This window comes from Mesoplodon densirostris, chromosome 3 (assembly GCF_025265405.1).
Source record: "Mesoplodon densirostris isolate mMesDen1 chromosome 3, mMesDen1 primary haplotype, whole genome shotgun sequence".
In the NCBI taxonomy this organism is placed as follows: Eukaryota; Metazoa; Chordata; class Mammalia; order Artiodactyla; family Ziphiidae; genus Mesoplodon; species Mesoplodon densirostris.
In genome coordinates, this window is record NC_082663.1 from 36,490,252 (window position 1) to 36,513,809 (window position 23,558).

A 23,558-nucleotide genomic window follows, 5' to 3' on the forward strand; every position below is an offset into this window, starting at 1 on the left:
CCAGACACTATCAAACTCTTAGAGGAAAACATAGGCAGACACCCTATGACATAAATCACAGCCAGATCCTTTTTAACCCACCTCCTAGAGAAATGGAAATAAAAAGAAAAATTAACAAATGTGACCTAATGAAACTTAAAAGCTTTTGCACAGCAAAGGAAACCCTAAACACGACAAAAAGACAGCCCTCAGAAAATATTTGCAAATGAAGCAACTGACAAAGGATTAATCTCCAAAATTTACAAGCAGCACAGGCAGCTCAATAATAACAAACGAACAACCCAATCCAAAAATGGGCAGAAGACCTAAATAGACATTTCTCCAAAGAAGATATATAGGTTGCCAACAAAGACATGAAAGAATGCGCAACATCATTAATCATTAGAGAAATGCAAATCAAAAGTACAATGAGAAATCATCTCACACCAGTCAGAATGGCCATCACCAAAATCTCTAGAAACAATAAATGCTGGAAAGGGTGTGGAGAAAAGGTTACACTCTTACACAGTTGGTGGGAATGTAAACTGATACAGCCACTATAGAGAACAGTACGGAGGTTCCTTAAAAAACTAAAAATAGAACTACCATACAACCCAGCCATCCCTCTACTGGGCATACACCCTGAGAAAACCATAATTCAAAAAGTGTCATGGGAGAGACTCTTGAAGATGGCGGAAGAGTAGACGCGGAGATCACCTTCCTCCCCACGGATACATCAGAAATTCATCTACACGTGGAACAACTCCTACAGAACAGCTACTGAATGCTGACAGAAGACCTCACACCCCGCAAAAGGCAAGAAACTACCTACATACCTGGGTAGGGCAAAAGAAAAAAGAATAAACAGAGACAAAAGGATAGGGACAGGACCTGCACCAGTGGGAGGGAGCCGGGAAGGAGAAAAGTTTCCCACACACTAGAAGCCCCTTCGTGGGCGGAGACTGCGGGTGGTGGAGGGGGAAAGCTTCGGAGTAGCGGAGAGAGAGGAGCAACACGGGTGTGGAGGGCAAAGCGGAAAGATTCTGGCACAGAGGACCGCTGCCCTCAGGCACTCACCAGCCCGAGAGGCTTGTCTGCTCGGCCGCTGGGGCGGGCGGGGCTGGGAGTTGAGGCTCGGGTATCCGGTTTCAGTCGGAGCGCAGGGAGAGGACTGGGGCTGGCGGCAGAAAGAGAGCCTAAAGGGGTTAGTGCACCACGGCTGACTGGGAGGGAGTCCAGGAAAAAGTCTGGAGCCGCCAAAAAGGCAAGAGACTTTTTCTTACCTCTTTGTTTCCTGGTGCACGAGGAGAGGACATTAAGAACGCTGCTTAGGGCCTCCCTGGTGGCGCAAGTGGTTGAGAGTCCGCCTGCCGATGCAGGGGATACGGGTTCGTGCCCCGGTCTGGGAGGATCCCATGTGCCGCGGAGCGGCTGGGCCCGTGAGCCATGGCCACTGGGCCTGCGCGTCCGGAGCCTGTGCTCCGCAACGGGGGAGGCCACAACAGTGAGAGGCCCGCATACCGCAAAAAAAAAAAAAAAAAAAAAAAGAACGCTGCTTAAAGGAGCTCCAGAGACAGGCACGAGCGGTGGCTAAAGGAGCGGACCACGGAGACGGGCGTGGGATGCTGGGGCTGCTGCTTCCGCCGCCACAAGGCCTGTGTGCGAGCGCAGGTCACTGTCCACCCTGCCTTCAGGGGAGCCTGTGCAGACCGCCACTGCCGGGGTGCCAGGATCCAGGGACGGCTTCCCCAGAAAAGCGCACGGAGCACCTCGGGCTGATGCAACGTCACACTGGCCTCTGCCGCCGAAGGCTTGCCCCGCACTCTGTGCCCCTCCCTCCCCTCGGCCTGAGTGAGCCAGAGCCCCCGAATCAGCGGCTCCTTTAAACCTGTCCTGTCTGAGCGAAGAACGGACGCCCTCCAGTGACCTACACGCAGAGGTGGGGCCAGGTCCAAGGCTGAGACCCGGGAGCTGTGAGAGCAGAAAACAGACAGGGAAATCTCTCTGTGCAGCCTCAGAGGCAGCGGATTAAAGCTCCACGGTCCGCTTGATGTGCCCTGCGTCTATGGAGTGCATGAATGGACAGAGAATCATCCCAAATTGAGAGGCTGGACTTTGAGGACAAAATTTAAGATTTTTCCCTCTTTTCCTCTCTTTACAATGAATTATCCCAAATTGAGGAGGTGGACTTTGAGAGCAAGATTTTGGATATTTCCCCCTGTTCTCTTTTTGTGAATGTGTATGTGTATGCTACTGTGTGAGATTTTCTCTATATAGCTTTGCTTCCACCATATGTCCCAGGGTTCTATCAGTCTGTTTTTTTTTTCAATAATTACTTTATTTTATTAACGCTACAATATTTTATACTTTATTCTATTTTACTTTATCTTCTCTCTTTCTTTTTTTCTACCTTCCCTTCCTCCCTCCCTCCCTCTGCCCCTCCTTTCTTTCTTTCTTTCTTTCTTTCTTTCCTTCCTTCCTGCCTCCATCCTTTCTTTCTTTCTTCCTCCCTCCCTTCCTTCCTTTCTTTCTTTCTCTTTCTTTCTCCTACTAATTCTTTCTTTCTACATTTTCTCCCTTTTATTCTGAGCCGGGTAGATGAAAGGATCTTGGTGCTGCAGCCAGGAGTCACTGCTGTGCCTCTGAAGTGGGAGAGCCAACTTCAGGACACAGGTACACAAGAGACCTACGAGATCCACATAATATCAAGCGGCGAAAATCTCCCAGAGATCTCCATCTCAACACCAGCACCCAGATTCAGTCAACGACCAGCAAGCTACAGTGCTGGTCACCCTATGCCAAGCAACTAGCAAGACAGGAACACAACCCCACCCATTAGCAGAGAGGCTGCCTAAAAACATAATAAGACCATAGGCACCCCAAAACACACCACCAGACGTGGACCTCTCCACCAGAAAAACAAGATCGAGCCTCAACCACCAGAACACAGGCATTAGTCCCCCCCACCAGGAAGCCTACACAACCTACTGAAACAACCTTAGCCACTGGGGACAGACACCAAAAACAACGGGAACTACGAATCTGCAGCCTGCAAAAAGGAGAACCAAACACAGTAACATAAGCAAAATGAGAAGACAGAAAAACACACAGCAGGTGAAGGTGCAAGATAAAAACCTACCAAACCTAACAAATGAAGAGGTGGTAGGCAGTCTACCTGAAAAAGAATTCAGAATAATGATAGTAAAGATGATTCAAGATTCTATATCCAAGATCCAAAATTTTGGAAACAGAATAGACAAAATGCAAGAAACAGTTAACAAGGACCTAGAAGAACTAAAGATGAATCAAGCATCAATTAAAAACACAATAAATGAAATGAAAAATACTCTAGATGGGATCAATAGCAGAATAACTGAGGCAGAAGATCGGATAAGTGAGGTGGAAGATAAAATAGTGGAAATAACTGCTGCAGAGCAAAATAAAAAAGAATGAAAAGAACAGAAGACAGTCTCATAAACATCTGGGACAACATTAAACACACCAACATTCAAATTATAGGGGTTCCAGAAGAAGAAGAGAAAAAGAAAGGGACTGAGAAAATATTTGAAGAGATTACAGTTGAAAACTTCCCTAATATGGGAAAGGAAATAGTTAATCAAGTCCAGGAGGCACAGAGAGTCCCATACAGAATAAATCCAAGGAGAAATACCCCAAGACACATATTAATCAAACTGTCAAAAATTAAACACAAAGAAATCATATTAAAAACAGCAAGGGAAAAACAACAAATAACACACAAGGGAATCCCCATCAGGTTAACAGCTGATCTCTCAGCAGAAACTCTACAAGCCAGAAGGGAGTGGCAGGACATAATTAAAGTGATGAAGGAGAAAAACCTGCAACCAAGACTACTTTACCCAGCAAGGATCTCATTCAGATTTGATGGAGAAATTAAAACGTTTACAGACAAGCAAAAGCTGAGAGAGTTCAGCACCACCAAACCAGCTTTACAACAATTGCTAAAGGAACTTCTCTAGGCAAGAAACACAACAGAAGGAAAATACCTACAATAACGAACCCAAAACAGTTCAGGAAATGGGAATAGAAACATACATATCGATAATTACCTTAAATGTAAATGGACTAAATGCTCCCACCAAAAGACACAGATTGGCTGAATGGATACAAAAACAAGACCTATATATATGCTGTCTACAAGAGACCCACTTCAGACTTAGAGACACATACAGATTGAAAGTAAGGGGATGGAAAAAGATATTCCATGCAAATGGAAATCAAAAGAAAGCGGGAGTAGCAATTCTTATATCAGACAAAATAGAGTTTAAAATAAAGACTATTAGAAGAGAAAAAGAAGGACACTACATAATGATAAAGAGATCGATCCAAGAAGAAGATATAACAATTGTAAATATTTATGCACCCAACATAGGAGCACCTCAATACATCAGGCAAATACTAACAGCCATAAAAGGGGAAATCGACAGTAACACAATCATAGTAGGGGACTTTAACACCCCACTTTCACCAATGGACAGATCATCCAAAATGAAAATCAATAAGGAAACACAAGCTTTAAATGATACATTAAACAAGATGGACTTAATTGATATTTATAGGACATTCCATCCAAAAACAACAGAATACACATTTTTCTCAAGTGCTCATGGAACATTCTCCAGGATAGATCATATCTTGGGTCACAAATCAAGCCTTGGTAAGTTTAAGAAAATTGAAATTGTATCAAGTATCTTTTCTGACAACAATGCTATGAGACTTGACATCAATTACAGGAAAAGAGCTGTAAAAAATACAAACACATGGAGGCTAAACAATACACTACTCAATAACGAAGTGATCACTGAAGAAATCAAAGAGGAAATTAAAAAATACCTAGAAACAAATGACAATGGAGACACGATGACCCAAAACCTATGGGATGGAGCAAAAGCAGTTCTAAGGGGGAAGTTTATAGCAATACAATCCCAACTTAAGAAACAGGAAACATCTCGAGCAAAAAACCTGACCCTGCACCTAAAGCAATTAGAGAAAGAAAAACGAAAAAACCCCAAAGCCAGCAGAAGGAAAGAAATCATAAAGATCAGATCAGAAATAAATGAAAAAGAAATGAAGGAAATGATAGCAAAGATCAATAAAACTAAAAGCTGGTTCTTTGAGAAGATAAACAAAATAGACAAACCATTAGCCAGACTCAAGAAGAAAAAAAGGGAGAAGACTCAAATCAATAGAATTAGAAATGAAAAAGGAGAAGTAACAACTGACACTGCAGAAATACAAAAGATCATGAGAGATTACTACAAGCAACTCTATGCCAATAAAATAGGCAACCTGGAAGAAATGGACAAATTCTTAGAAATGCACAACCTGCCAAGACTGAATCAGGATTAAATAGAAAATATGAATAGACCAATCACAAGCACTGAAATTGAAACTGTGATTAAAAATCTTCCATCAAACAAAAGCCCAGGACCAGATGGCTTCACAGGCTAATTCTATCAAGCATTTAGAGAAGAGCTAACACCTATCCTTCTCAAACTCTTCCAAAATATAGCAGAGGGAGGAACACTCCCAAAGTCCTTCTACGAGGCCACCATCACCCTGATACCAAAACCAGGCAAGGATGTCACAAAGAAAGAAAACTACAGACCAATATCACTGATGAATATAGATGCAAAAATCCTCAACAAACTACTAGCAAACACAATCCAATAGCACATTAAAAGGATCATACACCATGATCAAGTTGAGTTTATCGCAGGAATGCAAGGATTCTTCAATATATGCAAATCAATCAACGTGATACACCATATTAACAAATTGAAGGAGAAAAACCATACGATCATCTCAATAGATGCAGAGAAAGCTTATGACAAAATTCAACACCCATTTATGATAAAGACCCTCCAGAAAGTAGGCATAGAGGGAACTTTCCCCAACATAATAAAGGCCATATTTGACAAACCCACAGCCAACATCGTTCTCAATGGTGAAAAACTGAAACCACTTCCACTAAGATCAGGAGCAAGACAAGGTTGCCCACTCTCACCACTATTATTCAACATAGTTTTGGAAGTTTTAGCCACAGCAGTCAGAGAAGGAAAAGAAATAAAAGGAATCCAAATTGGAAAAGAAGTTAAGCTGTCACTGTTTGCAGATGACATGATACTCTACATAGAGAATACTAAAGATGCTACCAGAAAACTACTAGAGCTAATCAATGAATTTGGTAAAGTGTCAGGATACAAAGTTAATGCACAGAAATCTCTGGCATTCCTATACACTAATGATGAAAAACGTGAAAGTGAAATGAAGAAAACACTCCCATTTACCATTGCAACAAAAAGAATAAAATATCTAGGAATAAATCTACCTAGGGAAACAAAAGACCTGTATGCAGAAAATTATAAGACACTGATGAAAGATGATACAAATAGATGGAGAGATATACCATGTTCCTGGACTGGAAGAATCAACACTGTGAAAATGACTCTACTACCCAAAGCAATCTACAGATTCAATGCAATCCCTATCAAACTACCACTGGCATTTTTCACAGAACTACAACAAAAAATTTCACAATTTGTATGCAAACACAAAAGACCCCGAATGGCCAAAGCAATCTTCAGAAACAAAAACAGAGCAGGAGGAATCAGGTTCCCTGTCTTCAGACTATACTACAAAGCTACAATAATCAAGACAGTATGGTACTGGCACAAAAACAGAAATATAGATCAACGGAACAGGATAGAAAGCCCAGAGACAAACCCACGCACATATGGTCACCTTATCCTTGTTAAAGGAGGCAAGAATACACAGTGGAGAAAACACAGCCTCCTCAATAAATGGTGCTGGGAAAACTGGACAGGTACCTGTAAAAGTATGAAATTAGAACACTCCCTAACACCATACGCTCAAAATGGATTAAAGACCTAAATGTAAGGCCAGACACTATCAAACTCTTGGAGGAAAACATAGGCAGAACACTCTATGACATAAATCACAGCAAGATTCTTTTTAACCCACCTCCCAGAGACATGGAAATAAAAACAAAATCAACAAATGGGACCTAATGCAACTTAAAAGCTTTTGCACAGCAAAGGAAACCATAAACAAGACCAAAAATCAACCCTCAGAATGGGAGAAAATTTGCAAATGAAGCAACTGACAAAGGATTAACCTCCAAAATTTACAAGCAGCTCATACAGCTCAGTATCAAAAAAAACAAACAACCCAATCCAAAAATTGCAAGAAGACCTAAATAGACATTTCTCCAAAGAAGATACACAGATTGCCAACAAACACATGAAAGAATGCTCAACATCATTAATCATTAGAGAAATGCAAATCAAAACTATAATGAGATATCATCTCACACTTGTCAGAATTGCCATCATAAAAAAATCTACAAATAATAAATGCTGGAGAGGGTGTGGAAAAAAGGGAACACTCTTGCACTTTTGGTGGGAATGTAAATTTATACAGCCACTATGGAGAACAGTATGGAGTTTCCTTAAAAACTAAAAACATAACTACCATATGACCCAGCAATCCCACTAGTGGGTATATACCCTGAGAAAACCATAATTCAAAAAGAGTCATGTACCACAATGTTCATTTGCACTGTATTTACAATAGCCAGGACATGGAAGCAACCTAAGTGTCCAATAACAGATGAATGGATAAAGAAGATGTGGCACATATATACAATGGAATATTACTGAGCCATAAAAAGCAATGAAATTGAGTCATTTGCAGTGAGGTGGATGGACCTAGAGTCTGTCATACAAAGTGAAATAAGTCAGAAAGTGAAAACAAATACCGTATGCTAACACATATATATGGAATCTAAAAAACAACAACAAAAAATGGTCGTGAAGAACCTAGGGGCAAGACGGGAATAAAGACCCAGACCTACTAGAGAGTGGACTGGAGGCTACAGGGAGGGGGAATGGTAAACTGGGACAAAGTGAGCCAGTGGCATGGACATATACACACTACCAAACGTAAGGTAGATAGCTAGTGGGAAGCAGCCGCATAGCACAGGGAGATCAGCTCTGTGACCACCTAGAGGGGTGGGATGGGGGGGTGATGCAAGAGGTAAGAGGTATGTTGATATATGTATATGTATAACTTTGTTATAAAGCAGAAACTAACACACCAATGTAAACAATTATCCTCCAATAAAGTTGTTAAAAAAATCATGGCATGCAAGAGAAATAAATAAATAAACGCTGTAATAAAAATGAAAAAAAAAAGGAGGCCTTTAGATGAGGTGCCTCTAATGCCACAGCAGCCTTTGTAAGCAGTCCAACATCTAAGCCTCTAAATGCCTCAAGGTTATAAAATTGTAACCTACAGACAACCAATCACAAGTAGCCAAGTAGGCTTTAAACTGTAGTCAATTTCCTCGTTTTGCTTCTGCGTTTTCTCTGTAAAAGTCTCTCCCCAGCTCTTGTTGATGCAGAACTCCTAACCACCTACCATTTGGAGCTGCCCAATTTGAACTGATTTTTGCTCACAAACTCTTAAAATTTTTAATATGCCTCAGCTTGTCTTTTTAACACCACCAAAGCAACCTCAGAAGTTAATGATTGCCTAAGGTCACATATAAGGGCAAAGACTTATATCCCAATAAGATATTTCTGAGTGATTCTCAGATGGGCTCAACTGAAAAATGACTTACTAGTCTTTAGTTTCATTATGGTATTATTCTGACTAGCATTCTTACTGAGTCTAAAATAATGGACTACAGACAGTCCCCAACTCAGGATGGTTCAACTTAAGATTTTTGGATTTTATGCTGGTGTAAAACTGATACACATTCAGTAGAAACCATTCAAATTTTGATCTTTTCCCTGACTAGTGATATGTGGTATGATACCCTCTTATGATGCTGGGCAGAAGAAGTGAGCCACAGCTCCCCATCACACATGCAATCAGAAGAACAAACAGCCAATACTCTTACAACCACTCCAGACTGTTACAACATTTTAGTTTTTCGCTTTCAATACAGTGTTCAATAAATTACACAAGATAGTCAACACATTATAAAATAGGTTTTGTGTTAGATGATTTTGCCCAACTTTAGGCTAATATAAGTGTCTGAGTGCTGTCAACTGAAAAAAAATGCACAGCATGAGGGTCGTGAGTTAAGTTTTATATGGGACAAAACGAGGACTATAGCCCAGGAGATAGCCTCTCAGATAGCTCTGACAAACTGCTCAGAAGAGGTAGCGGGGGAGGTCAGTGTACATGTGATTTTAGTGAAGAGAGACACGTTCAATCTAGCACACATTTTGGCAGAATCTTGCTGCCAGTCATGAGGAACAGATGTCTGTTAACGATTTTAGTCTTTTTCTAGATATGAGAAGATGCAAGAACTTGGGCTCATAAAATCTTCTCCTGAAGATATCTAACTATCTGAAGGCCTGTTCTGCCTGTTTTTCCCAGAGCAGAGTGCCTCATTCTTGATCTCTACCCTGAACTCCTTCCAGGGTGTGCCGAAGGTCAGCAACTGCAGTGTCTAGTGACTTCATTCTTATAGAACCAGATAGCAAGCAACAATTTTTAGTTGGCAGTGCCCCTCCTGGTCATACATTTGACGATGGCTTAGGAGGCATTTCATGACCATTTTGTCCCACAGTGAGTGGAATGTTCATTCCTAGGTCAGGCAAGGATTTCATTGATACCACTCAATGTGCTATTACTGGACTAGGCCCTATTAACTGTAGCCAAAAGCCTCTGGACCACCTGTCTTACTAGTCCATTATGGTCCTAGAAATGATTCCCTCTTGTTGCTTCTTCCCATATTGAGAGTTACTATTACAATCATTGATCTTATACAGAACTATGTCTGGTCAACTGCTTCAAGTCACTTAGTCATCATTTTATCAGAGGTTTATTCACACATTTGGTAATGTAAGAAACAACAATCTTGTAAAATAAGCAGAATACAAGTAATCTAGCTAGTAGTATTAGTAAGGTCATAAGTAAGAATTTAAGCCAAGAACTTCCATTAGGTGCGACCCAGTATATCCCCAGGTCATTTGACTTAGTCTGTTCTGTACCAACCCTTATCTTTAAGGGAAGTGATATATAGGCTTATTCACAAGGCACCTAGCCCAATTTCCTAGTGTTATTAAGTTGGTAATCCTTAGTATGGTTTAATTGTTCCCAACATAAGTGGGGGGGCCTTAAAAATCATAGCCTGATGTTAGCCATATAAGTCCAGTGCACAACTGAGGGAAGTTACATTCTTTGGCTGAAAATTTGCTTGTTGCTCTGATTGAATTTGAGTACCTTTAAAAGAAAATTTATATTTTTGGTGATGGTTAGAGAAAGTCTGATTGATTGGCTAAGTGAGGGAGTCCCAGGAAAGAAATACATTTGGTTTGTAAGCAAAAGTGTGAGCAATTATCAAAGTAATTGATATACAGGCCTGATCCATCATCTTAGGTAAGCTGTCTACTTCAGATGTAGTCTTCTCATCCTGGTCTGGTAGTTTCTCCTCTGTTTAAGCATCGCTTTTAAGATGATTTTGAGGTCAGCAGTCCTCTTCATAGGCCAGTCCAATGCAAGGGGTCAATTCCCGTAGTCTTGCTGTGCATGAGCTGATTAAAAGTACCTGATAAGTGTTCTTCCATTTAGGTTGGAGATAGTCCTTTAAATGATGTCTTTTCCAGTAATGCATAATCTCCTGGTTGCAGGACATGGGGGCATCTTTTTTTTTCCCTTGGGAAGTCAAGATTTATTAAAAGCATCAAGCTCCAGGGCATTTTTTTTTAACCAAATACCTTAAAAATGTTTTTTTTATCCCCACAAAAATCCTTATCATTTAAAACCAGATATCCAGGGCTTCCCTGGTGGCGCAGTGGTTGAGAATCTGCCTGCTAATGCAGGGGACACGGGTTCGAGCCCTGGTCTGGGAAGATCCCACATGTCACGGAGCAACTAGGCCCGTGAGCCACAACTACTGAGCCTGTGCGTCTGGAGCCTGTACTCCACAACAAGAGAGGCCGCGATAGTGAGAGGCCCGCGCACCGCGATGAAGAGTGGCCCCCACTTGCCACAACTGGAGAAAGCCCTCGCACAGAAACGAAGAACCAACACAGCAAAAATAAATAAATTAAAAAAAAAACAGATATCCAAATTACATGGCTAACATTTTTAGCTAATCAACTCTTCAGTACTGATCCTAGAAAACAACCTTCAATGGATCTTTGAATAATGGAGATTCAGCCACTGATATGAGGGGTGTAGGTAGTCACACCTTTAACGTTCAAGCCACAGGCTGTGACGTTTGGAAGGGGTGAGGTCTACTGTCCTGCATTATCAGAATTTGTCATATTTTCAGTGCTACTGGGTTGCACGTTATCTGCGAGGTTTTGTGCATGCTCAAGAAATAAATTTTTCAGTACACTTAATTCCTTACCAATTTACTTTTTGCTTCCAACCATTCATTCTCTTCCTCGAGCTGATTCACTCTCTGCAGCGTATCCTGCGTTTTCTGCTTGCTTTTCAACAGGCTCTTTTTCACCTCCATGCTGTTCCTCTCTCTGCGCTGACGCGTCACTGTTGCGATCCACGGGCAAACTCTTTTTGCTCTGCTTGCTTGGAGGCACAGCTTTGCCTCCGCCCCCAGGGCCAGCGGGCCCCAGCTGAGGAACCTGCTGTAAACTGCTGGCATGAGCCTGAGTATGGATGACACTTATTCCATTCACTCCCGGGGTACCGTTCTGCTGCGATACCTTGCTCATTTGGGCACGCTCCCTCGACAACACAGAACAAGTAGAAATGAGGACAAGGTGATCAATGGTTTCCACACTAAACTGCCAAGAGATCTGCACATGTACCTGAACCCCTGAGGGTACGGCCCATCTGTGTTGGAAGAACAGATTCTCCTTCCCCTCAAACATGCATTTCCACCCTCTCCATCTAGACACCTCGGCTGGCAATTTTCCTGTGTTCCCTCCAAGTGTGCTAACGAAGCACTTTATTTTTTGCCCTCCTCTGTTCTGTTCAACTCGTGGTTGCTGCACGTTCCTCCAACCTGTGTTCAACAGTCCTTCAGCCCGCCCGCCCCCAAGCGGCCTCCACTCCAAGCGGCCCCCACGGCGCAGCCCGACCCGACCCAGGCCTCCCAGCCCGCAGCCCGCAAGTCAGCAAGGAGGAGTGATGGTTATAAAACAGGCAGCCTCTGCCGGCTCCGAAGCCGCCACCCGCTTCCCCTCCCCGCAGGGCCGTGTGCGCCAGGGGCATCTTATCTTCATCCAAAGATAGATTACTGAGGTAAACTTCAGAAGCAAACTTAGAGTGTCCTTAAAATAATTCAATTAAACTTTACAATAATGTAACAGCAAGGAGCTACTGGGAAGTGAGTCTTAGTAAATACAGACCTCAACTAACAAAATTATAATGTCCACTGAAACGATCTTTTTCTCTCTAAAATTACCCTCATTTCTACAAAATATAGCCAAAATAAGACTAATTTGTTTGCAAAATAAGTCTGGTTTCAACAAACTTGGCCTAATGATTTATACAAGTGTAATTGATCATATAGGTTCTTTAAAAGTTGGCTTTGCTGGAACTTTTTAAGGAATCTCAAATTTTTTAAAGGCCTTTCAAGGGTAGGAAAGCTATGCCAAGGGCTTGTCACTGATTTTGCCTTGGAAAATTTTCAATGAATCTCTCCCTTTTCAAGGTCCTCAAAATATCTTGAGATTCCTGCACCTGTTAGGAGGTGGCCTTCCTAATTTACCTGATAAACCTGCTGGTAATTCAAGAGTTTCCAATCTCTGGAGGGATCAGGTAGAGAGAAAGGATATATGTTTCAATTCTGCTTACAAAGGTATAATTTACTAAATTGATGTAAGTCATAATTAGCTTAAGGGGAAGGGTTCCTTATAGCTGGAAGAATAAAGATTAAAAGCCAATAATATTTCAGACAGAAGCCATAAAAAATTATAACCATATTCACCAGTTCACTGTCTCATGTAACTAATCCTTTTTAAGTTTATGAAGCCAAGAGATTTTCCATTAGAATTCTTTAATTTCTTACCCATCAGCAGTATAATCTGAAAGTTATCAGAAGCCTGCACTTGTCAAAAAGTGCATATTCTTGCTATGAATATTCTGGAAGAGGAAACATTTTTGCAAGGGCATCAGAGTAAAACAATAACTGTCTATGAATGACAAGACTTAGGCACAGTTAAAGACCTAATTACAATGCAATTGACAAAGAAACTTGGTTACTGCTATGACATAAAACATTTTAAGATAACTAGAATTATGACTGATAATACTTTACCAAGGCCTACTGATTTTTAGGAATTCCATATAATTTCTAGAATATCTATATTAATAACATTTACCCATACAATATAACCTAAGAATATAACCTATAACTCATTTGACAATGCTTCTCATGTAATTAACATACCAAATGAACCTAATTAACTAATATCTCTCTTTGGGAGGTTTCAGGAACCCTTTTGGAGCATCCCAAAAGTTAGTTAGAGGTCAAAGGAACTTCACTGGAATTTGATTTGGGAAGTTTGTCAAAAAATGTCAGAAAGGTTTTAAAACACTTGGTCAAATAGGACCATAGATCACCGTGAAACAATACATATTCACTTAAGCAATGTGACAAAAGGGCTTCCCTGGTGGCGCAGTGGTTGAGAATCTGCCTGCCGATGCAGGGGACATGGGTTCGAGCCCTGGTCTGGGAGGATCCCACATGCCGCGGAGTAACTAGGCCCGTGAGCCACAACTACTGAGCCTGCGCGTCTGGAGCCTGTGCTCCGCAACAAGAGAGGCTGTGATAGTGAGAGGCCCATGCACCACGATGAAGAGTGACCCCTGCTTGCCACAACTAGAGAAAGCCCTCGCACAGAAACGAAGACCCAACACAGCAAAAATTAATTAATTAATTAATAAACTCCTACCCACAACATCTTCTAAAAAAAAAAAAAAAAAAGAAATGGGCAAATGACCTGAATAGACATTTAAAAAATATATATTTCAAAGGAAAATACAGAACAGATCACTTAAATATAAACTTTAAAAGGTAAAGAAGCTTAAGTTCTGTTATAAAAGCAGCTCAATGGTCTAAAAAAAACCTCGTTTTCTTAACAGAAATAAAACTGAACTCCAGTCTTGCATCAACCTACTTTTAATAACAATTCATTTACTTAATTAAATTTATTCTAAACTTAGCCAATCCTGACCTTGCACAAAACTCTTTTCTCGGGGTCCCTTTCCACGAACTTTCCATAACTTTCTGTATGAGTATTAGTTTGTCTCTTATTTTTTCCCATGCAGAAACAACCATTTCTAGGACAAAATTACTTTCTTTTCCCTTAACAAAATGCAATTCTATTCTTCATACCTTCTTTTACTGAAAACCCACATCCTATTTCGCTACTGTATACTGAAATATTTCCCTAATTATTTCTGGTAGCTTTAATTACATATTTAAACTAGAATACTCAACTCTTCAAAACCTTAATTTCTAGTGAAAACTAAGGATCAAGCAAATATGAACTGTCTTTTATGTTAGTATTCTGTAGATTGGCAAACATAAATACCAATAATAATTTCTAAAAATACGTGCTTTCTTATAGAAAATCTCATTGTGGCACCAAACATATTTATCAATAGTCTTAAATATCTTTAGTTTCCCTGTAAATAGAAGCCAATGTTTAGTAATTAGTGTTTCAGTACCTCATTTTATTTGGGAATGACCTAGCTATTCAATAAACTTTCCTCATTTAAATTAGCACAACTCTAAAATTTCAAGCGACCAAATATCTGGAGAGATTATTTTTAAGTAGACATTCCTAAAACATAATTACTCCCAAGACATTTACCCAAAAGCTCTTACTTCATTTACTTTTTTTTAATAAAAATCATACCAAGTTTTTTCTTGCTGACAAATCTGCAACATGTATAAGATCTTATTTGACTTCTATTAAACCTAGATACAGTAAAAGTATTATACTTAATATTGATGATTCTAAAGACATGTCTATACTAATTAAATTGACAAACTTTAACTTTAATACCAGGTATTAACAATGAATATTTCCAAGTTCATGTGAACCTGAAATTCATTCTGGCAGTTTCCTTTTATATTTCAGAAAATTCATAAAAGCACTTAATTTCCTTTAAGCCAATTAAGTAGAGCTCATTTACAAATTAATTTTGATAATACCATCCAAGGGTAAAGACATATTTATAATGCACGCATAGACATATAGAAAGACACGAGCAGAGGTCTCAACTTCACTTTAAAATTTAGTCATGAATTAGGCATTACAATATGAAACTCATTAGTTTATAAATAACATTTGGAATAAGTTAAATTTGAAAAGGCCTCTTCTCCCCCACCCTGTCGTTTCCCTCAGTCTCAGGAATTACAGTAGTCTAGGTGAGTATTCCTGCGAACCCTGGTAGAACATTTACATCTCAAGGCACTGGGAGAGAAAAGCAAGTTTTCCTAGAAGGACTTGTTCCCTCAGGGTCAGAATTCTCGAAAGGTGTTTTATCATGCCAGCTTTCTCTAACAACTGTGTCTGCTATAAAGAGTCCACTTTGGCCATTTTCAGGGCAAGATTCTCCTTTAATGCCCAATTAGGTAGGTGCTTGTAAGAGGAAGTTTTGTTTATAAACTTGACTTGGGTGTTGGTCAGAGGCTGGCTTTCTGACACCCCTTGTTCCTCTGTTTGAGAGCTCTATTTCCCATCTTAAAGTTAAATTTGTTGGGGATAAAATCTACTAATGAGATTCTATGTGGGCCAGTGTGCTGCTTGCAAGCTTAACTCCTCTAGGCGCCGCTCTAGCATCATCGCAGCCCTCTTAGGAGTCTCAGTTTCTCCCTTTGGTCGTCTAAGACCACCGTTGGTACTTGGATCATTGAATGGCCAATTCTTATACATGATCCCTGGATGAACACGTCTTTTAATTAATAGACAGGTTGCCCTGTGGGACCACTGCACAGTGTGAGGATTCTGCCTCCACCACTCCCATAAATTTCTCAGTTTCCTGAGAAAGTCTTAACCGACTGGAAGCAGTCTTATCCTCCTTCTTCAGAGCAAAGCTCTCATGTAATATCTTCACTTTTATCCCAACAAATTCAGTAAGGCAGCCAAATTGAGGAGAGGTGTCAGATCAGCCTTCTACCTAACCACTCAGCCCAGACAGCTCAGTGTCTTTCAACGGGGTGGGCGTCTTCCCTAGTATCTTTCAGCTGAGTGGGCACACCCCTCAACAGTGTCTTTCACCTGAGGGGCCAAGTACTGTTAAAACTCAGGACATCAACCAATATGGGAGAGCCAAGAGCCAGGGAAGAGAGACTCACCCAAATTCGTCTAGACTCTCTGAGGGAGGTGAATGGGCACAAGAGGCCTCTGCTGGTTCCAAAGTCTGGTTCCTTGTAGAGTTCAGGCAAAGGAGAGAAGACTGCTCTGGGTCCCTTCATTAGTTGCCAAAGTGTTGACTGAAAAAAAAAAAAAAAAAAAGCACAACATGAGTTTAAGTTTTATTTGGACAAAAGAGGACTACAGCCCAGGAGACAACCCCTCGGAAGAGATGGGAGCATGGTCAGTATATAATTTTAGTGCGGGGGGATACGTGCAATCAAGCACACATTTTGGTAGAATGTTGCTAGTCACAAGAAGCTTGCTGCTAGTCACAAGGGGCAGAAGTCTGTTAATGATTTTAGCATTCTTCTAGATATGAGAAGATGCAAGAATTTGGGCTCATCAAATCTTCTGCTGAAAGTATTTAACTATCAAAAGCCCTGTTCTGCCAGTTTTTCTCAGAGCACAGAGTGCCTCATTCCTCATCTCCCTGAACTCCTTTCAGGGTGTGCCGAAAGTCAGCAACTGCAGTGGCTAGTGACTTGATTCTAATAGAACCAGAGTGCAGGTGGAAATGTTTAGCTGTCAGCATCTTTAAGGTAGACTAGGCTAAGCTATGTTGTTTAGTAGGTGTGTGAAATGCATTTTCAACTTGGGAAATTTTTGATTTACAATGAGTTCATTGGGATATAACCCCACCATAAGTCAAGGAAAATCCGTATTTTCTTTTAGACCAGTATCAGAAATATAACTCACTGACTTGTAGATAACTCCTTACAAACAAGGAATTTCAGTTTTGATAAACATAGTACCCTTGCTAGAGTCAGAAAATCCATTTTTAGCCTGTTAATATTGTTGGGAAGGGAAACTTTTCCATTCTACCCTTCTAGGTTCTGTGGCTGGCTTAAGAACTAAATTGGCATAACAGATAAACAGGAGAAAAACATTATTTTAATTATGTACTTACACACAGGAGCATTCCAAAGATGTGAGACTCAAAAGGCAGCCAGAGAATTGAGGCTTATATAACATCCTGACCTAATGAAAGTGATAAAGGTCTGCGTTTCAAAGGGAGAGAAGGCAATTCACGGGAAGGTGAAAAGAGGAAATGAAATATTTGTCAAACAAACGTTGCCTTGCCTTGTAGGTAAGCACCTCAGGTGACTGTTATCTCTGGTAATAACTCTGTTCCTAAGTACAGGCCCCCTTTCTAATGTAAATTACTCTTACAAAAGCGTAACTTCTACTGGTTTTAGAGCTTCTCCTGTGTCTGCAGTTTCTCAAAATAATCAGCTCAAAATAATCCTTATGCCAAAGAAGCATAATTTGTGGTGGCATATTCTGCTACCCTTCAATGTTTTACTTCCTTTAATAGAGCTGCAGGGAGAAACTAGTTTTTCTAAAATAGAGCAAGCGGAACAAAAAGAATAGAATGTATTTTCCTAAAAACAATTCTTTCAATGGTGTGACAAAATTAGGTGGTCTTCTCATTGGGCATGCTGTAGCATTTTGAGATTGAGCATTCAAGTAATTTAACATAATTGCATAAAATTAGGTTTTAAAATTCAGTTGAAAAATAGCATGAAGTCTCCAGTTGGGTTCTGCAGGATGCAAAGTTTAGCATGCAGAGTATTTATTAGGGAGTGCCCTAGGGACCAACATCTGTGGCAGGGAGGAGAAGGAAGCAGGAGTAGGCAGAACAAGAAGTGAAGATTCAATGCAGGCCAAGAAAGCCTCGTCCCCCTGCCCCCATCCCCAGAGAGTTACAGAATATTCAAGATTGTCCTGAACTATCCTAAGATGTCCAGGCCTTCGTACCCCTGATCAGTTAGGTGAGAGTATAAACTACCACAGCCATCCTAGAGATCAATTCAGCAGTATCTAGTGGAACTGGGTAGGCACACGCCCTGCGACTTGCCAGTATTACTTGTGTGTTCTTCAGAGAAACTCTTGTATAGGTTTATAAGGGAGAAATGGTATAACAGAGAATTGGAGTCTGTTGTCCATCATCAAGGAACTACATAAACCAAATGGGGTGAAGGCATATGACAATCCTTATTCAGTGGTCAGAAACAATGAACGAGATGATGATAGCAAATATTTAGTTAACTCCTAGGGAATGATAATACTAGCTAATATTGACTGATAACACTAGCTAACATCACTTACTGTTTGCCATGCCCTTTGTTTATCTGCACCACCTTTTTTCAACCCAATGCTCCATTATCATATTCCTAAATGTAAACACTGAGGTATGGAGAGGTGAAGTAATTTGTTCAAGATCACATAGCTAAAAAGTGGCAGAATCAGGGTTTAAATGGAGAAATCCTAGTTTTGAGAGGTCATGCTTTTAACCACTACCTCAAGTGTAGATTTTGGGGATAAAATGTTGAATGCGAATAAGAGAAACAAAACAAGAATTAGCACATAATACTCTATGTAAATGTAAGGCACACCTAACACATAAATTACACCATATCTTTGAATGATACATACCTTGCCAAGGATTTATGTTAATCACTTTAGAGTACCAGCCTTTGATGGAAGAAGGGAAATAGAAGCAGGAAGATGAAGGGGAAAAGATATAAAAAGAGGAAAAGGGCCTAGCGTGCATCACTGATGCTGTGCTATAAACTGATTATGACTAAGACAACTCCCTTCACTTGGGGCCCAAAGCAAGCAAAAAAGTTACAGTAAAACTTCAGATCTGATCAGGTCTCAACTTACCTGATAAAAACATTTGTAATTTCTTCTGTGATAACTTACAAAATCCTGTAAAAAGGATACAAGACGTGGGTCACTTCCAACTTACTCTCAATGTCCAGCCATATAGCATTTCTCTGTTCCTTGAACACCTTGGGCCTTCCCGGGCCACCTTCCTTCAGCCTGAATGTCTGATCCTCCCCTCTGCAGCTTGGCTACATTCTGCTCAGGCTTCAGATCTCAGCTGAAACACGCTTTTTACAGGAAGTTCTTTCCTTGAGCCCCAGACCAGGTTAGCTCTTCACAGCGCTTACTTTTATTGTGTAGTTATTTGTGCCATTCTGTTTTCATGTCTTTCTCCCACCTAATATGAGGGTATGTGTTTTATTTCCTATGTTCACTATCTCTAAGCCCAGCAGGGTATTTAGCATGTATTACACACTCAATATTAAATGAATAAATTCAAGTTGTAGTTTATAAAAATGGCCACATATTTTTTGATGCTTACCCCTTTAAGAGGTAGAAATCTATTTCCATGCTTTGAATCTGGTGGGTTTGTGACTGCTTCAACCAATAGTATGTGCTAGAAGTGATACTGTATGGTTTTGAACACTAAGTCACAAAAGGTGATACAGCTCTCCTGGGACACTCCTTTTGGAAAAGCCCACTACCACATAAGAACTCTGACAACACTGAGACCACCATGCAGGAGACATCATGTGTACACACTCTAGACAATAGTACCAGCTAAGGCCAGCCTTCCAGCCACCACTGTCAGGAAGCCAGAAGAGCAGGGACATCATCTTTTGCCCTGTACACCAGCCTATCCAACAGTTGGGTACCATGGAATGACTTCAAATGAAGATACAAGAAGCAAAAGAATTGCTCGGCCAATCCCTGTCCAAATTTCTGATCTACTGATTATGTGAACTATACTAAAAGGGTTGGTGTGAGTATCACTAAGTTTGGGGGTAGTTTGTTTTGCAGCAATAGCAACTGGACCATCCAGAAACTGGAGAAGAGAGATATAAAGAAACCCTGAATATTGAGATAGCATGTGTACGCCAGGGGAACAGTACAACAGGGTTATACATACACAGTACAACTGCACACATTCTGGTAATATTTTTAAAAACAAAGAATCCTACAGTTATCCAGGATTTCAGGTATACAACTGTCCCCTGCATTATAGGATGTACCTTTGGCTTCCAGGTCTTCAGTCATTGTGAAAACCCAAAAACATCCTTACACATTTGAACAATGCACAAATAAGACTGATTTCTCACAGACTCATCACGAATTAAAGTACATTCCTTCTATAACCACAAACATTTGAAAAAGAAATTACAAGAGCATCACAGGATAGAGTTTTTAGGCCACATTAATCAAAAGCTTTATTCTAGTTTTTGAAACTTTTAAACTTTGTTTTAAAAACTTAGAATTTAAAAATTGTACCAGTGAAGTTGGGTTTAATCAGTGTATGGGTTCAGAATTACAGGCTCAGGGGGCTCCCTCTGGAAGATGAAGAGGGAGGGGAAAAAAAAGTCTCCACCATCATTAAGGATTTTTTATGTTTCTGGAGGTCTCAAATCCTGGTAATTTTCCTCTCAACTCAAACTTAGGAAAATATTGTTACTACATAGTTTGGTATTCTAAACTTGTGAGATTACAGAGCCATCAGAAGTTTCCGTAAAGAAAATCTCATTGCCATCACAATGAGTATGGGATTACAGAATTCAAACTTTTTACCCCAAATTGAGGAAGTCAACAATTCTGATAGTTCTCTACATAGTATTATGCATAACATAATACTTTACATTACCACAGCTTTTATCAGGACTCTTTGGAAGATAATCTGTCTCTGCTATATTCTAGTTATCTAGCTATAAAATATAGCTATATCTAGCTATATTTTAGTTATTTTAGCCTTATTTAAGGATATTTTCTAATTAACTTTTAATTTTGCTTGATAATTTCAAAAATTATAATGGACTAGATCTCTAAAGATGTGACTGAAAATGGTAGAAGTCAAAAGGATAAGTATCAGGCTTCCCTGGTGGCACAGTGGTTGAGAGTCCGCCTGCCGATGCAGGGGACACAGGTTCGTGTCCCGGTCCGGGAAGATCCCACATGCCACGGAGCAGCTGGGCCCATGAGCCATGGCCGCTGAGCCTGCGCGTCCGGAACCTGTGCTCCGCGATGGGAGAGGCCTCAGCAGCGAGAGGCCCACGTATCGCAAAAAAAAAAAAAAAAAGGATAAGTATCTTGTTTTATTACTGTCTTACTATGCAGAATGGAGGCCCCCCAAATCCACCCCCATCAGAGAATTTTAATGGCTGATTTGCTGATGTTCCCTATATCAAATAATGGCATCAGCAAGTATGATGATCTAAGTTACAAAATATCTAAGCCCCAAATGTCCACTCTGACTTCCAGATACCCATTCCATCACCAAATTCCACCACCAAAATTCAACTTCTACAAAAGGGAACACTCCTACACTGTTGCTGGGAATGTAGATTGGTTCAGCCACTATTGAAAACAGTATGAAGATTCCTCAAAAAGCTAAAAAATAGGAATACCATATGATCCAGCAATTCTACTCCTGGTTATATATCTGAAGATGAAAACACTAACTCAAAAAGATACATGCACCCCAGTGTTCATAGCAGCATTTACTATAGCCAAGACATGGAATCAACCTAAGTATCCATCAACAGATGAATAAAGATGTGATATATATACACACTGGAGTATTACTCAGCAATAAAGTTTTGCCATTTACAATATGTCTAGTCATGGAGGGTATTATGCTTAGTGAAATAAGTCAGACAAAGACAAAAATACTATATGTTATCACTTGTACGTGAACTCAAAATGAATGTATATAATGAAACAGAAACGGACTCACAGATCTAGCAAACAAACTAGTGGTTGCCAGTAGGGAGAGGGGAGAGGCAAGATAGGGGTAGGGGATTAAGAGGTACAAACTACTATACATAAAATAGGCTACAAAGATACACTGCAGCACAGGGAATATGGCCAACATTTTATAATAACTTTAAGTAGAATATAACCTAAGAATTTGAGTCACTGTGTTGTATAACTAATATTGTAAGTCAACTATACTTCAAGTAAAAAAATGAAAAAGAATTCAACTTCTACATATCCCTTATTTTTTTTGAAGAGTTCAGACTTTTATTGTCTGATTTCCCAACTTCAACTTCTTCCATAAGTTTTGGCCTCACCAGAATTATCTTTCTAGAACATAGGTATGATCATGCCAATCCTTTGGCATCCACATGTCTTAACCAAAATAACCGTTATGTTCCTTAGCCTGATATTCAAAGCTCATCACAAACTTGTCCCGGACTCTAGACTGTTGCAGAGTTTCAGGTTAGGCATTTCTGATTCTTATCTCAATCTAGAGCCAACCCTTAATCAAAACTGAGTTTTAACTTTGGAAGATTGATGGCCCATGTGGATTTTATTTTTAATGAATTGACTCAGTGGTCTTACCCTGCCTTGGGTGCCAACTCTCCCTGACTCCATCAAATCTAACCAACAGAAAGCATCAGGGGAGGAGGCTTGGCTCTAAACAAAGAAATTTGGACTAACTAAATTCACTGGTATCCTTCTGAATAGCTCGCTGACAGACACAGTACTTTCTGAGCTCGTTTTAAAGTATTGTTTACACTGGTCTATGGCTATAAAACTGATTGTGACAAAGCCCAAGAGGGAAACTGGAAGATGCTTGCGTTCCTCCCAGGAGATTGTGCAATGCTTGGAGAAGTCACCAGGGGGCGCTGCGCCTCCCTCCCTCCACCTCTGCATCTGAAGCATTCCCAGCACACAGCTACAGACCCTAAACTTTCAAGACAAAAGAAGAGGAGCTAGATGGGCTTCCCTGGTGGCGCAGAGGTTGAGAATCCATCTGCCGATGCAGGGGACACGGGTTTGTGCCCCGGTCCGGGAGGATCCTACATGCCGCGGAGCGGCTGGGCCCGTGAGCCATGGCCGCTGAGCCTGCGCGTCTGCAACTGGAAAAGCCACAACAGTGAGAGGCCCGCGTACAGCAAAAAAAAAAAAAAAAAAAAAAAAAAAAAAAAGAGGTAAAAATCCGTGGGGCAAGAATGCAGGAGTGGAAGGCAGGCCAGCTGCATGGGTGTGTGACCTGTGTACAAGCACAGAGCTCCACATACAGAAGGGTCTGTCCTTGGTTTAATGCTCTTTTCTGCCTTGAAATTTAGTTTTTGTGCAAGGGCTCCACAATTTATGTAGGCAGTTCTGATCTGAGTGTTTGGAGGCTGGCACTTCAAGCCATATCTAACCTTCCCTAAGGAAGGATTTGATGTTGGATTTTCTTCAACTTTTTACAACCCAGGTCCAGTCATAAAAATCTTTCAATGCCATTTCCCCCTAAAATTGGTTTTATGGTATTGTTGGGCTGTACCCCACAGGCCTTCAAGCCTTGTTGCCCAGCCTCAAGACCAAGGAAAGAGCCTGGAAACAGCAACA

The 23,558-nt window shown here is 40.6% G+C and overlaps 1 pseudogene; it reads right to left on the reverse strand.

The window, feature by feature from the left end:
• Positions 1-11,294: 11,294 nt before the first annotated feature.
• LOC132485176 (CCAAT/enhancer-binding protein gamma-like) lies at positions 11,295-11,735 on the reverse strand (annotated as a pseudogene).
• Between the last annotated feature and the right edge of the window lie 11,823 nt (positions 11,736-23,558).